This window comes from Triturus cristatus, chromosome 3_1 (genome assembly GCF_964204655.1).
Source record: "Triturus cristatus chromosome 3_1, aTriCri1.1, whole genome shotgun sequence".
Taxonomy (NCBI): Eukaryota; Metazoa; Chordata; class Amphibia; order Caudata; family Salamandridae; genus Triturus; species Triturus cristatus.
Genome location: NC_140583.1, coordinates 124,971,341 through 124,984,596, shown reverse-complemented (window position 1 = coordinate 124,984,596; position 13,256 = coordinate 124,971,341). Strand labels below are relative to the sequence as shown.

The 13,256-nt window shown below is 42.2% G+C and overlaps 1 protein-coding gene across 5 annotated transcripts in view; it reads left to right on the top strand.

The window, feature by feature from the left end:
- Positions 1-13,256, top strand: part of SHANK2 (SH3 and multiple ankyrin repeat domains 2) — a 2,937,835-nt gene that overhangs the window by 2,706,165 nt on the left and 218,414 nt on the right. The gene's annotated exons all lie outside the window — the stretch shown is intronic.

The following is a 13,256-nucleotide window of genomic DNA, read 5'->3' as shown; positions in this document are numbered from 1 at the left end:
GGGCAATCAGCTGCATCGCAAGGCAACGTTGGCATGTGCATGGCTTGCATGGACCTCCCTTTAAAAAATTAAAAAATGTGCATGTTCTTCTGTGCCAAGAGAGCAACCAGAATATGTTCTGCGCATCCCTCCTGGCTACTGAAATAGCAAAGATCAATTGTTATATTTTCCCTTTAACCAATGATGTTTGAGTTAATCCTATGTTGTTTTGTTTTAAAATTGCTGTGGACTCTCCATAGTGGACAAAGGTAAGCACGCCGTAGCCGCAAGCGCGAACCTGGTTGACACACACCTTCTTCGCACAGTTCATTTGAGTTCAGTGTGCGGTGCTGTATGTTGAAGCTGTCTGCATAATTGTGCTAATTGCTGCGCTCCAGGGGGAGAACATGCAGGGGATTCTGTAAATTGGCTGGGGAATTGAATTCTGGAGAAGTGGGTGGCACATGCTGTAAAGGCAGTTTTTCACTAGGTTGCCAAAGGTGGCTGCGAGTCTTTCAAATGGAGGGTAACTCAGAATAAATTCCTCCTTCCCCCTTTGTGAAGGCGAGTGGTAAAGCTTCAACACCAGGTGTGTGCGCTTCTGCTACAGTACCTTACTTGTTAGTTGCTGAAGAGCCTCGTGGATACCCTTTAGCGGTAAATATCATGACGTTTGCTGCTGGTCCTACCTACTGCAGCTCTGACCGCTGTGGTTTTATAAGCAGGGCAGCTAACGCACCATTCTCTGGATTTCAGTGGTTATGGCTCGCTAATCAGGCTATGTGGAACACCATTCGAAGGATATGTCCTTTTCCCTAAAAATTCCAGAGGGCATTTGGGATTCACACCCTTCTCCGATGGTTCCTATGGTTCTGTTCCAGGAATTCCTGTTTAATGGAGTACATCCTTGATTTCCCTTCTGTGCTGCTTTACTACAGAGTACCCCTTTTATTGTGATGCTGACCGACCAGGGAGACGGCTTCCTCTCCTGGCTGGTTCTATGACATTCAGACATTGTTTCTCCTCCTTACCACTCTCAGACATCTGGGTTTAAACCGTAGCATACCTCAACCCAGGGTTTTATACTGTTGGGTTCTTAGGGACTTCAAGAGTAGTTAACACAAGTTTTGATTGGTTTTTCTTATCACAACGTTCAATTTACTCTTTTTCACTATTTTGATTCTTCCACCAATCAAGCACGTAGAATGTGTTGCCCTTGTGTGCAAGGCGATGTTATGAAAACAGTACACATAATATAGTCACCTTTGGTATTGGCCGTACTCGAGTTGAGATCTATAACACACATTCAAACCTTGTTGCTTCAACTTCAGCTATGTCTTCCAAACTTCTCATACTGGTCTTTGGACTAAGTCTTCGGCTAATTGTATTGACCCACTTTTAGAAATAAACTATTGGCCTACCCTTAACAAGAAACTATCACCCTTCAAGTGGAAGAAAATATCAATGAAGTAATTTAAAAGTATTGTAACATCCTAGATTGTTGCACGGACAATATCTGTGCGTTGGAGACATAAGTGGTTTTTTACAGTATGGCAATGGGCTATTCAAAACTTGGCAGATATCAAGCCCCCATATTACAAGTGGCATAGTCTTTAATGCACTTGTAATACAGCAGGCAGGACACCCACCACATTTGTGATGGAGTAACCCATCCCCCAAACCCTAAATAAAGCCCAAAGGTTTAAATTCAATCAGAAAGAATTGAAACAACCTGAAGAAGGCATTAGTCGATCAGACACGTCCGTAGGAGTGTCTGCTAGCGGTTGTCATATGAGCTGTGGCTGAGATCTCACACTGTCTTTCTAGAGGATTCCACAAAGATACACTCAGTTTAATAATAAAATCTCATCTTACCTTTGATAGCTTGGTTTGAGCAGCACGTGGATCCTCATGGATAATGCATAAGGTTCCGTGTGTAACAAACCTACCAAACAGTATTAGAACTAAGGAAATAAAAATGTAAATGTTTACACAGATTTTAAGGTAAAATGTCAATAGTACTAATATGACAAACGTGGTGAAAAATGGCTAAAGAGCTCAAATGTTATGGAAAAATATAATTTACTTCAAAAAGCCGCAACCCAAAAGAAGGGCGTATTTACAATGTTTTTAGAGTAACGGCCAAGTAATATTTACTAGGGAGTCTCAGCTCTACAGCATTTATGAAGGAAGGTAGAACTTAGGGAGAAGTAGCTATCTGAGTGCTGCAGGCTGGCTCTCAGATGTGCAGACTGTCACTCGCTGTTGATCCTTTTGGAATGGTTTCAGAGGATCAAATCTACTTGTACCTGGTTTCAGGAGGCTACCCACAATAAGCTCAGAGTTTCTGGGGGTCATCCCAGAAGCACATCAAATTAAGTGGTATTCTGTGAATTATGCAACATATTCTGGTATATGACCTTTTCCAAGCCATATTACCCCCAGCTGGCATGGGCCTTTAGTAGGCTTTGTCAGAACATAGATCTCCCCTGTCTTAACATCAGGTCATAGATGACAAAGATGTAGGTGGAGGTAGGAGCAGCGCTTCCAGTATTCCTGCTGTGGGCAGGCGGGCTCCCTTTGGCAGATCAGAAAAAAAAGTTTTCTTACTTTAGCTTTTTTTCCAGTCTCGTATTTTTTTGGGCAGTGGGTGAAGCATGAGTGAAGCATGAGTTTTTAATAAGAAAACTTGAATTCCATTTATATAGCATCTTCATCCAAAATTGTAAAGTTCATATATTCTGTACATTCCCATTCATTGGTGTAATGTATTTCCTAGTATATGAGTGTTCCTCGTGGCACCCAAAACCTTGCAGATCCATCTGCAGATTAAACCCCACTGTGGCCTAGAAGCTCCCTTCTTCTCCAGCTCTACCCATCGCTAACCAGCTCAGTCCAATCCACTTGAAAGGTATTCCAGCACCTTTTACTGCCAATGTCCAGTAATCTCACAAAACCACAAGAGTGTCGATTATAGAATTAGGAGTTGGCGATGCTATTAACTGATACGCGTTCAGGGTGGCAAGCTCTGGCTGCCCCTCTCCTCATCTCCTGCTACCATGTGTGTATCTTTTGCTGTTCTGAGCTGGTGGTTGGCTTGAGGAGGATGAAGTCATTTAATCACAAGTGCCGATGCCGCATTAATTCACATAGGGTGGCTCAATATTATAGTCAACATCACATACTTAACAAAACTCAAATAAGTATCTCAGATCAGTTGGTAAATCCATAATGAGGATCTGCTTTGGTCTTAACACTTTTGGTTGTTTGTGGTCTTTTATTTAAATGGAGGTAAGCAAAACTGACCAATGATCGACAGCCTATTGCTGGAACATGTAGCACAGCTTTAGATTTCATTTGATCTAAAATATGTTGATGACTGTAGCAAACGCACCTTTTCTGTATGATCATCCCAGATTTTCTGTTCTTTTCCGGGTTTCCTATTTTTGCTAGTTTTTTAACTCTGCATACAAAGGAACTTAGTTGGCTTGTAAAACATGGCTTCATGCCTACCTTGTGTAGACTGAGTACAGCAGCCTAAGTCCCTGCTCACAGGCCTGTCAAAATAGTCTATTTTTCATATTTCTTAAAATCCAATTAATTGGTGAAATTAGATTTTTATAAATATTTAAGAAGAACAACTTTTACAAAGTTACCTGTTCCGTGCTTGAAGCTCCTGGAGGCTAGGAGTCATCCCACCCACTGTCTAGTAAAATCCATAAATGTGGCACCCTCCTCAGAAGACTTTCTGAACCTGCTGAAGGCCAAGAAATGACTGGATTCTACATTCTGTAAGCTGAGAGTAGATTTGAATGGATTGGACCTCCTTCATCTTGGAACACGACAAAGAAGTGGACTCCAAGGGTCAGTGGGCTGACCTCCTGTGTGGCTACCGGAAGAGAAACGCTGAAGAACCACTTTTTACTGGATTCCCAGTTGCCTAGTCCCAATTGGACCCACACTGGATCCTGCTTAAAGGCCTTTGCCCTCATGTCCTAAGAGCCTCTCCTGACGTCTTGGAGAGCTGAGGAAAAAGGGTCTTTACCCTACAAAGTTTTGTTGACTTGAACAATTCTAACTTCCAGCTGAGGCCAACCACTATATCCAATCTGGCGAAGCCGCAACTTCTCGCCTGAAAAGCAGGTACATGCCAGCCGCAGTAAATCTTTTGCAGCAGACCCTTGGTGAGTAGGTATCCAACCCCATGGAGCCCTTTCCAGATGCAGCCTGCTGGCTTGCCCTGCTGGAAGAAAAGCACTTCTGTTTCAGAAATGAAGCCCCAAATTGACAATCTTGAGCAGTGAAGGCTTGTAAAATACCTAGCTGATAGTTGAATGTCAGGTGGCAGGAAATTAAGATTTCTCCCACTCAGAGCTATTCCCTCCTAAGCTAACAGCTTCAGAGCACTTCATCCAACGACTATCCAACTTCACAACGCCTTCACTAGATTCAGCCTGCTGCTTTGGCCAACTGGGGGATTGTTTTCTCCATTTTGCAGACTAACTGCATAGGTGAAATACTTGACGGGCCATCCTGCTTGGTGTATCCGAACATGGGATCCATCACGGTTGGCCTCAAAGCCTACCCAGGTTCTGGTCTTCTGCGTTCATAGACTATCATCTTTAAATTTCAGATCTCCAGTTTCCCAAATTGAATGTTTGTGTCATTTGGTTTATTACATTTGACTCTGTTTGTAAATTGAAGTGGTTTTTATTTGGAATTTTAACTTTATTACTGTTTGTTACTTTACACGTACCCCAAAGTTAAGCCTGTCAGCTCTGTGTGGTAGCTACTAGAGGGCGGAGCTCAGGTTAATTCAGTTACGTTTGGGGTCCGCCCAGACAAGTTAGTGTTAATATTACTTGAAGTGGGAGACCCTTAACCCCCAAAATAATGTTTTTTACAATGACTATAAATAAGTATTTAGTAGAACAGTTGCATATCATTTTTCAGTTGTTTATATGCTTGGAAATAGTCATGTGCATGCAGTTGACACTGACAGATAATATTTTGTAATCACCTGTAATAGAATAAGTCAATTTAATTTCCAGTTACTGTCATTGGACTTTAACATACTAATAAATTCCTCGACACTTTCAAGCACAGTACTAGAGATATTTACTGTACCATATTTCTTTCTTTAATTTGGGATGAATGGATTTGTAAGCATCTGACATCCGTACCATTGACTCAATCATTTAGTTTATTTGGAAGCTACTAGTGTACACAAACACAATAGCTTACATTTAAAACATATTTAATATGTTCTGCTATTGATTTGCTCAAACACGTAATTGTTTAGCACACTGGCAAACAGAGGACTGTTTTAAATTAAGAAAGGGCACTGCTAGGTGTGTTTGACCGTGTGTTGTGTGTATGTATACATATATATGTGTGTGTGTGTGTATATATGTACATACATACATACATATATACATATATATGTAAATGTCTGTACAAAAATGGTTCTCAATCAATGTCAAACCCATAAATTATGGAGGATTATTTGTCGATTTAACATTGTTGCTGTGAATTAGGGAAATGGCAGCTATATGTGTAATAATAAGTAGTGTAAGTGGTTATGTGTATGTATATATGCAAATGTGAAGAAACAGACGGGGCACATAGAACATTTCGATGTAGAAAGATTTAAATTCTACCTTTACATGGCCACCACGCTGACAAACCTATTATTGTTTTGATACAAATTCACCTTTAATATGTATTGATTCAGATTGAAAGGCTATCTTGATCAGAAAATATTAGTTTGAGGAAAGGGACCTTAAAGTCTGAATGACTGTTTGATGATACTGCCTTTTTGTTGATCAAACCTGTTGCCATGTGCCAGTACTTTCCTTCACGCTTCACTACCTCTTCCTACGTAGACTATGAGTTCTCTAAGCCACTTTTATCAACATGGAGTGAGATTTATAACTGGTTGATGAAGCAAAATCCTCTGATTTGGAGTGGAAGTCTTAAATCTAGAGCAAAAAAAGACATGGTTAGAGTTTGCGGCATTGTACAATCTCTACGGTGGAGAAAATTCTGCTTGCAGATTCAGCTCGCGGTTGAGCTGTTTCACAATACCTGTACATCAACCCCTCATTCTTAGCCATAAACATAGATGTCTTGTTTTGACTTAATAATGCCTCTGCAGAAATTATACGTGCATATTGAAATCTGTCACAGCTCAAAGGGGAACACTTATTGTGCTTCGGGGCCACCAGCAAAACATCAGTGCATCACTGCATTGGGTAGATTTGAGATTTTCGCTCTTTTTAGAGATAATTTCGAGTGACTTCCTTCCTGGCTCCATCTTCTTTTTGGGGAATTTAATCTCTTCTTGATAATCTTTCCTTTGAACCTGTTTTAAAGTCCTAACTCAATTGTGAATGATTTATTTCATATTTTGTTATGTATACTAAGTGAACTAACATTGTTCAAGTTTAGTTGTTATGTGTTCTATATATCACTATAAACTCCACATGTGTCACCAGCGCTTTCGAATGCTTATATGCAGTACATGTTTCACTCAGTGACCTGCATGCGGACACCATTACCAGGTATCTTTACGATAAGTTACTATTTTTGTGGCACATATGAAAGACTCTGGGAGTGTCAAAAAGGTACCAATTGCTCCAAGGCTTGTAATCACCATGCAGAACTCAGAGTACCATGCGGCCATTAAAGAGTATCTTTGTACACATCTGCCGCCTCTTAAATACTGATGATCACATTTCATGGCCTCCCTGATTACACCGGGACCCTCTGAATTCAGTCTTTGTTTTATCTGTGGAATGTGCACTGATCTTGCCATATCTCACACCCAAGGCAGATGTTTGTGTACAATATGAACAGTGAATTTACCTCTATATTACTTTTAAAACAGTTGTAAAAAATGTCTATTTGCTGCATTTCCCTAGAAAGAATTGAATAGTCTGTTCTTACCAGGATATAGGCTGTGGCCGGAAGCACAACTTTAGTCATACAGGAGATGATATTCCAGGCTCGCGACTTTTGTTAGAGAATTGTATGACAAATTATCGAGGTGATAACCATAGATCTACAAAAGCGTTAACTACATCAACTACAGGATATCACATAGCATTAGATTTTCAAGGGAAGTGTATACATTTTTCCCTGTGGTAAATATAAATGTGGTATTTTTCACTAATATCTCCAGAAGATACGTATGCCATCAAGAATACTAAATCTTTACTAACCTATAGATCTATTAGCTTGACAATATAGTGATTGTAGATGTGAGAAACTCAATATTTGAGTACTGCACCATATACAATGTCATGGTGCACAGCATTTAAAATGAACATTTGGATTTCCATTGTGTACTACAATCTCATATACTACTACATACTTTATCATTTTGTCTTACTTGTGGGCTGATAGTTTAAGTGAAAGAAACCAAACATAGAAAGAAACTGGAAAAATAGTTGTTTGGCTGGACTCCAAATAATGAACAAGTGCAGTGGTCTGTTGGCAGACAGTGGTCCACAGGGGAGGGTGGTGCAGACCAGTCACATGTGGGATGCAATAAGCCCTACTGTTATTAGACAGCTGAATCAAACCACAGAAGCAAGTGCCCTTAAGACATATATTCTATCAGCCTGCCTCTGAACATGATTGACAGCTCATTCCATTTCTTTTTCCAAGCTTCAGTACGGAAGAAGAAGGGTAAGGGGAGAACGATATGTTTTGTGTGATCTTTTTCATGTTGTTATGTGGTTGACTCTGGTAATACTTTGTAGTGTTTTTGTTACTGAAAGGAGGAGGGCTTTGGGTGTTGGTGTTACCTATTGTCAGTAGTAGGCACTTTTTAAATGTAACTGGTGGTTTGTCTAGTGTTGGTAGGACACTACTGCGCATACCAATCGCTATGTAACTGTATTTTTTCAGTGTATTCATTCTACTTTTTTGACCATTTTATGTGAAGATATAAATCGAGGTTCGTATGTTCCTAGTGTGTACATGTAAGTGTGAAAGAGACTTCAAAGTAGGTCTCATAATAATGTGATCGACTGGCGGGTAAGGCCTTCCCCTCTTCAGGATCATAGCTGCACCAAGACATGTTTTATGGAATATCTCGTCTATTGTTCTTGAATATCGCCCATGCAGTACTCGCTATAATTCTACATATGTGGTTTTTTTGCTCCTTTTTGGGTATGTTTGTTATGGTTTCTCCTGAATTGAGGCTGTATTGTCACAGGTAGAACAGCTTTAAATACCTTAATTCATTCCCTGCAGGGCAGTCTCTGCTCATACTTACTGCGCATACAATATTTTGGAGTAGTCTGAGTGCACGCCCACCTTGTGCTCTGTGAATCCTCAGCTGAAGGGTAACTATTGTGTACTTAGTTTTGGGACTGTATAGCCGGTGAAATCAGTTGTTTACCCATTGCATGTTTCACGTCTGTGCTTCGCCAAGACCACCCTTATGGTACTCAGTGGAGAGTGGCAGAGATGCTCCTACAGAAGACCCTGCCAGCCTCTGACCTTACCTGTATTCACAGAATGACGCATAGCACTACCATGTCAGTGTCCTCTCTTTAACGCCAATGTAAGGTATTTATGGGATCAGTAAGTCCACAGGGTCAGTGGAGACCATCACCTTCTCTCCCCCGGTGTAGGGCTGTTTGCTTGATTCAGAGATCCCCGTCAGGCAGACTGGCAGGAGCTGCCAGTGTTGCGGTACCACTGAAGACAGTGAACTTTACTACGCGGGCACCATGTTTGCTGCACCCTGCTCAGGATAGCTTTTTTGTTTCTATGAATCAAAACTCTAAAGCTGGAGTTTGAGTCTTGAAAATAATGAACACACAAAAGGTGCTGGGAGGAATGCTTCAATAGATCAAACCACTGGCTATCCCTCTGGGTAGCATTCCAACCCATCCTTCTTTTGCCCACCAATCCACCTCAGTTTGGACCCAGCCAAATGCAATTAAATCAGTCTTGACCCTGCTCCTCATGGGAACAGTCCAACCCGAACTTCCAAGCTGTCAAGCCATATCCTCCCTGAACGGCAAAGCAAGGAACCCAGGACCTGTTTGGCCCTCGTTATGGGCTCATCAGCTAGGCACAGCTTGGCTCCAGTGACACAGTGAGCACGGGACCCACATCTGGGCACAACCTTGCCACTTAGGCTGCGTCCACACTGAGGTGCCATGGTGAGATAAAGAACGAAGGGTTGGGATCCTACCTCAAGCAACTTCCAGCGATCATCTTTCATGTGTTTGATGTACCGCCCTAACTGGCAAGTTAGTTCCTAGTGCCTATTTTTTTTTAGCTCAAGATATTTCTTCATTGTGTGATTTTCTTCCTAAGAAAGCTGAGGTATAAACGTATAACTCTACCCAGAGATAATCAGCCAGGTTGTCTAGCCAAAAGCAAGACTTATCGAATGCTTATTGAATGCTTATCGAATGCTTATCGAATGCTTATTTAAGGTGCGGCATTGAGCAGTCTTCTGTGATTCTCCACGCCCTGCGATCTGAAGATGGGTCCTCCGGAACTGTCAATGATAATGGTTTGCGCCATCGCTGCGTTTTATTCTTTATTAATGTAATAAAAGGAATACATTTGTGGAACGTTTGATTTTTACACTGGTCCAGTATGGCATATATCCTTACTGGTGAATCAGTAAACTTTTTTTCAATATCCAATGTTCATTTAGTCCGATATATTTCACTGGAAGGAAACTGGATCTTAATTTCCACGTCAGAGGGCACTCACTCCAGCTCCAACAGGCTGAGGGCGCTCATTCCAGCTCCAACACGCTGAGGGCGCTCATTCCAGCTCAAACAGGCTGAGGGCGCTCATTCCAGCTCTAACAGGCTGAGGGCGCTCATTCCAGCTCTAACAGGCTGAGGGCGCTCATTCCAGCTCTAACAGGCTGAGGGCGCTCATTCCAGCTCCAACAGGCTGAGGGCGCTCATTCCAGCTCTAACAGGCTGAGGGCGCTCATTCCAGCTCTAACAGGCTGAGGGCGCTCATTCCAGCTCCAACAGGCTGAGGGCGCTCATTCCAGCTCCAACAGGCTGAGGGCGCTCATTCCAGCTCTAACAGGCTGAGGGCGCTCATTCCAGCTCTAACAGGCTGAGGGCGCTCATTCCAGCTCCAACAGGCTGAGGGCGCTCATTCCAGCTCTAACAGGCTGAGGGCGCTCATTCCAGCTCCAACAGGCTGAGGGCGCTCATTCCAGCTCCAACAGGCTGAGGGCGCTCACTCCAGCTCCAACAGGCTGAGGGCGCTCACTCCAGCTCCAACAGGCTGAGGGCGCTCATTCCAGCTCTAACAGGCTGAGGGTGCTCACACTCCAGCTCCAACAGGCTGAGGGCGCTCACTCCAGCTCCAACAGGCTGAGGGCGCTCATTCCAGCTCCAACAGGCTGAGGGCGCTCACTCCAGCTCCAACAGGCTGAGGACGCTCACTCCAGCTGCAACAGGCTGAGGGCGCTCACTCCAGCTCCAACAGGCTGAGGGCGCTCACTCCAGCTCCAACAGGCTGAGGGCGCTCACTCCAGCTCCAACAGGCTGAGGGCGCTCACTCCAGCTCCAACAGGCTGCGGGCTGTGATGCTCTAACCCGTGAAATAGCGTAGAAGTGCTTTACATAAGTTCTCTCCCCCTGCAGTGAAAAGGAGGCATGGAGGGAATGTTTTTTATTGGATTTCCGGTCTTTTGAGTGGCATTATAAATCACGAGAGAAATATTTAAAATATTTTCATATGGTAAGTGTATTCCTTTGAATAATACTGTATTCAAACTATTGTTTTATGTCACGCTGCATCTGAATTGCATGTAGGTCCCCCCATTTTTAGTAGATATGGAAACCAGTGCAAAGAGATGCAGTAAATATCGAGAATCATATAATTTGGATAATCCGGGATCTCAACCCTGTTATCCTGGTTCCAAAATCATAACCATGGCAACTAGACCGCATGTGTTACCTATGGTGACGAGTTAGTGAAGCTGGAAGCAAACAGGTGGGCCCAGTACAAACAATAACATGTAAGGATTCTCAGTTCTTAGACCTGTTAACTCAAAGCTCGCATCTTAGCGCCTCGCCCAGTGTCCTTGTGCTCTCCTCCAGTCTCTGCTCCCCATCCCATTCGCCTCCCATCATACCATACTCCATGATACATATTTATAAAAATAGGCTTAATGCTTTTTCAAATGATTTAATTAGAAAAGCTTTATGATCTATTCTGCAATATTGTACATACATAAAAAAGTATACCTGCGTCTGCAATAACCTTTGACCTTTTATAACAGCCCAGAAGCATACATAATTGCCTGACCCCAGAACAAGGGGTTAAACAGAAACAATGTCTCTATGTTCTTGTTGTCTGTACACCTGCAAATCTACTACAATGCTAAAGTTGCAGGGGCAACATGTTAGAATGTGTATTATAGACCACAAAACATGTCAAACCAACTCTGTGGCCTGAAATATAATCATGCTATGCTCATGGACCACTCCTGACTCCAGAAAACTGCTGCACATTGGGTGCATATTTCTTGAATAAAGCTTACCTTGAAGCACTCATACACACGATGCCAGGCAGATTAGACTCTAGAGAAACATCTAACAATGCACAGCATTATCTTGCTTTTATTTATCATACAAGAATGGGACGAAGGACACCCTATCATTTTAGCTTACATGAAATCAAAATAAGAACTGTTTAAAGGGTTTATTATCAAAGGAAATGGTAATGTAAAAAGAACAGAAAAATAATGGGGCAACCCCATTGAAGTAGGATTACAAAAATCTAAAATGATAACACATACAGAGTTCTATAGCCAAGCGGCTAATCCTTGTGTGTAGACACAAGGCAAAACTTGAGATTTGACGGATTGGATTAGAATGAATTCTGTGATGGTCATGATTCAAGGCATAGTGCACATAACAAGAATTGTTCTCCCAAATGCACTAAATGACAAATATTTACAAGTCTTCAGGTAGAATTTAAAATTTGAACATGTCCTAATCGAGCCCCCAAAATTAACTTGCGTACAAATTGCAAAAAGAAAAAGCTAAAGAGATCTCACAGGTAACCACTAACCCTGTAAATCTGGTCTGTTTCTATAATCAATGAAGCCCTGTGCCATAATGTGAGCAGCAGACGGCCCTAACCCTAACGACCAGCATTCTCCCTTCATTCGGGTCTATTGCAACACGTACGGCTTTACAAATTCAACACATTTAGATTTACAGGACATGCCAAATAATTCACTATGTAAAATGAGAGGATTTCTACTTTTCACAACACAATTTTTAATCAATGTAGCAAGCCTATCAGATTTAGCATAAACATGGCCATGTGGTCTCTCCATAGAGTGACACATTCAATATTGTAGGCAGACAGAAGGCATTCATTGGCATGAACATTGAGTCTCCTGTTAAAGTCGCCAAGCAATTATTTTGGTCAACCAAGTATTTATTGTGGCCAGGAAGGAGAAGTGAGCTCTGTATTAAACCCTTTCCTCTTGCATTTGTCAAACACTTCACAGTATTAAACCCCTTCTGATGGTATTTGTCTGTGAGTTTACAGTGTAATAACCCTTCCTATCGCATTTGTAAGAGCTTCTTCTTTTTGAATATGCCCTTGTATTCTATGAGTCCCTTTCCGCCTCTAATGGTCATAGGGTTGCACCATGGAAGCCCTTCCTATTGTGTTTGTAACCAGGTCTGCCCTGATAATGTCCCAATAAGCCATGAGATGTGTTACTAAATCTTAGGCAGACTATCACACCTATTGTCCAATTAAATGCTTAATAAAGAAGATCAACATGTAGAGGGGATTCAAGCCCCTCTCTCAGTACTGCTTCTTCAAGTATTGTTTTGATGATCATACAGGCTCTGGCAGACGAGCTCTGTCAAGCAAGACCTAAAATGTCTTGTAATAAAGCATAAGGAGCATAAGTAGCATCAATAAACCCGGTGCTGTCCGGAGTATCCGCAACTCAATTCCAAAGTGGCTTACCGTTATAAAACATCGCAGCCAAATATTGTGATTCATTGAGTGGGGGATGCCAGGCGTGTAGGTCCTCCATGGGATAGGAATCCTCACATGTGCAAAGTCAGACTCAGGCCAAGGAGACATGTAACCAAATGTGTCCAAAATGCTGGTTTTGGGTTAGTCAGCCCTTGAAGGACGATAGCTCAGAAAGCTGTGCACCCAACAAGGGGCCTGGGCGGTTCACTCGGATATGACACTGATGATTCCCTCCCCTGTGAAATAAATTGCCAGGCTGCACC